The 3,819-nt window shown below is 40.7% G+C and overlaps 1 pseudogene; it reads right to left on the reverse strand.

The window, feature by feature from the left end:
- Positions 1-3,268: 3,268 nt before the first annotated feature.
- Positions 3,269-3,558, reverse strand: LOC101585845 (annotated as a pseudogene).
- Between the last annotated feature and the right edge of the window lie 261 nt (positions 3,559-3,819).

Below are 3,819 nucleotides of genomic sequence, written 5' to 3' on the forward strand. Positions count from 1 at the left end.
CCCTAGATAGCAGTGATGAAATGAATATCTTTCCATACAGTTCATTAGGTTTTTAAAATAGCAGTTAATAGAAAAGTAGGTGCAAGTTGTAGAGCCCTCTCTAGGCATACGATATTATTACTGTCCATGTTGTATCACTATGGTAGAATTTAAATGATCTCTTTATTTTTGTTGGTTTTTCAATTTCACTTTTACTTTTGGTGAATGCAGAAAGTATGCATTTATTATAATTTGCAAATCAAAGTTTCCAAGCCTGCAAAGTCAGCGTTCCAAAGAATGTGATTGAGGGGTTTAGGGGTTAAAAAAAAAAAAAAAAAAAAAAGGTTTATTTTTGACTGCTCTGTGTTCTCCTCTGAAGCGCCCTTTGGAATGTGATAGAGTCTGAAGCTATTGTGGCACCAGGAAATGTTCTGAGGATTCATGTAATTCCACAGCCAAAACTGTGATTCATCGCTCCAGTACCAAAAGCATTTGGCAGCATTTAGTTTGGAAGCCAAACACTGTCTGCTTTCAAGGTTCTAAATGGGGCCATTTGGATTCATTGTGACATGGGCTGGTCGCACTCCTCTGGAGCCATAGCTCCACTGTTCTCGGTGTGTTCAGACAGTGTCTTCTTATTTCTTCTCACACCTTGCTTAACAATACACATCTCTAGGTAAAGATATTTCATAGAGTTCATTTTAGGGAATTACCGCACCTCTCAAGCATTGCAACATGAATATTCTACACGTTTATCTTATATAGAAACTTATTTATATCAGTTCTGCACTTCCAAGTATGAGCTTTCGAAAAGCTGTCACTCAAGTCATTAATGATGGGTTTCTCTGAGAGATCTTTCCCTACACTCTGCTTTGCTTCATCTTTGATGGCACTGTGGTTCATTTTTTTGAAATAGAGCACTAAAGGAGATGGTTCCTTCAGGCAAATAGCACCGTTCAGTCACTAGTTCAAATGAAATGTATCTAGACAAAAAGCTACAAATACCTCCCTAGTTGTGCTGGTGATGTGGAGCCAGGTGGGCTATGGCAAGTGTGTGAAAATCCAGCACTGGGCGGCAGCCACATGTCACATGTCAGATAAGGAAGATAAAAATCTCCTGCCTAAGTGGGAACCGTGTCATTTCACTCAGCCTTTGCAGCATTCGAAAGCAAAATCTAAAAGCCTGTATCACTCATGATTGCCTTCTAAAGAACCATAGAAAATGAAAAATACAGGACCTGGGATCTTGTAATCTCTAGGTGGATGCTTCAGTCCCTCTAACAATCCCTGGGCAATTTAGACATTTCCAGGAATGGGAATAACTCAATCTACTTTCAGGTAATTCTAACCTTATGAGCGTTTTGTTTTAATTATTCCCAGTATCTAAGACTTGATCTATCCATCAGGGGTTGTCACCTATATGGACTGCTACCCAATCCAGTCAGTTCTGGGTGTTCAGAAAAACCTTTAGCACTAAACCAAGACATACCCATACCATGTGGTCATATGCACAAAACAGCAAGCCTAAAGATGAACTTCCTCCCTTTTTATGGAGGAAATTACACTCCATACTCACAAAATACATTCACGAAATTATATCACTGATCTATATGCATGTCTGTGACATATATCCTCCTTTTAGCATGAAGGAGGCCTTCTAGTTGGCTAGAAATGGAAACACCATAAAATGAAGTGTTTTGCTCACCTGCCATTGTTTCACATTTTCTTTCATTAAATTCATGCGGCAGCTGCATTCCCCTGGATCAAACCTATTTTTTCTGTCCACAACTTCAGCAAACAGAGGTCCTGGAGTATGTCCGAAGCTCTGGGTGACTATGGAATCCACATGGAAGTCGGGTTCACCTAGGCTGAGAACCCCTTTTTCCACTGAGTAGTGTCTGGTTTCTTCTGTTTTGCATGACCTGAGTGTGCCTAGTTTCCATCTGTTTGTCATACTAGACCAGATGTGCGGCATCTCTTTGGCAGGAAGGTTACATTTGCTGGGGTGAATTGTTCTCTTCAGGACAACACACAGGGCACCGTGGCGATGGGCTTTTGTTCGTAGGAAACCAGATAGCCATTTTGGTGATCAAATATTTATTCCCTATTATCTCCTTGTTGGAAAGACTACTGGGTAGAGTTCATTTCTTAAAAGAAATTAGAGTACTGAAGTGTGTACATATATCAATAGGTGAATTTTTGTCTTGAAATATATATATTGAGTGACATTCTCTTGACCAGAAATGAATATAGTTTGCTATTTAATGCTGACTGAGGTCACACCATGTCTTGCTTGAAGCTCGTTCTTTTTCCTCTTTGTAAACTCTGCTTTCCTCTAAGAATTAGCATTCCTCGGGCTGGTGAGATGGCTCAGTGGTCTAAAGCACCTACTTAGAACAAGCTTAGCAAAGCACAGGGACCGTGGTTCAATCCCCAGGACCACATGCCAGCCAGCCCCGCCCCCTGGTGGGCTGAGCTGGGCACACACACACATAAATGAATAAAATTTAAAAAAAGAAAAAGAATTAGCATTCCTCTTTCTACCTTAAGGCAGTGAGGCCAAAAGAGGCAAGCATTCTGAAGGCAAGGAAGTGAATTAATCACTGTGAGTTTATGTTAGCTTTCAGAAAAACCTGACTTCTCCAAATGAACATTTTTGCATAATTTTGTTGAATTTAACACATTTTTATTTTAACTATTTATAAAGTACTGTGTAAGTCCTATGAAGGATCTAAAGTTAGACAGCAAATCTAATCTACAGGAGCTCTCTGTGGAATGGTACTTACTAGCACACAAATCCAGGTTATTCTAGGATCTACTCCAAGGTGGACTGGGATTTGCACTGACGGGATGAATACAGAGTGATGGAGGAGGAACATGGCAATTCAGACTGGGAGAATTTTAAGAGAGCTTTAGAGAAAATGCTAACTTTGAGTCAACCTTGAAAGGTAACAAATGCAAGTAACCCTTTTTAAGTGTTGGCTGAATGCCAGAATGTTTGGCATTCTTTTGACTCTAAATTCCTATGATTAACTGATCCATCTTTTTTTTTTTTTTTGAACTAAAAAAAGACCTTATTGAGGGCAAGAGTATGCAAATACAAAAATCAAAAGCTTATGTAGCATTTAATGAACCTCCCACTCTCTGTCCAGTGAGAGATGGATGTTATCTGCACATTTTCTAAGGGTCCTGATCTGCTCATGACATCTTTATACAAGGGGCAACCGAGGGGCAGATTCCTTAAGTGGCCCTTTGGAAGAATCAGGGCAGGAGTAAATGTTCATGTCGCCTACTTCTTTCCCTTCTGTTTCATATGTACTACAAAGTAATCATTGCACGCAATGGTGAGGCCCTCAGTTAGTGAAAGGAAGCTCTGGAAGCCCACTTTACCATCTTGAAACTGGTCCACATCATGATTTTGTCCACAGCCAGAGAGTCTTTTTGATTTTCCAAAAACCCAGGCAATTCCTTTTCCATGAGTACTCTCAGATCCTCCTTTGTTAAGTAGCATTTGTCCCCAGCAAATTTGTGAAAGGTAAACATCATGGTTTCTGTTGTGGGTTCCATCTGGGAGGACATCTTGATGAGATATATTGAAACCTGAGCGTGGAGGCACAGCAGACGCGGGGTGCAGGGTGCAGTGATGGAACTCTTCCAACCATAAGGCCTACTACTATTGTAGGCAGCCGAGTTAGATAAAAATATTATAGGCAGTCAGACAGGGCCAGGCCCTCAAAGGAGACAGCACACAAGATGAGATGCCTTACAACTGTAGGAGGGGCGGATGCTCCTGCTGTGAACCAGACCTAAAGACCTAAAGGCCAAACAAATGCTAAACGA

Source organism: Octodon degus, unplaced genomic scaffold (genome assembly GCF_000260255.1).
Source record: "Octodon degus isolate 3935 unplaced genomic scaffold, OctDeg1.0 scaffold00057, whole genome shotgun sequence".
Lineage (NCBI taxonomy): Eukaryota > Metazoa > Chordata > Mammalia > Rodentia > Octodontidae > Octodon > Octodon degus.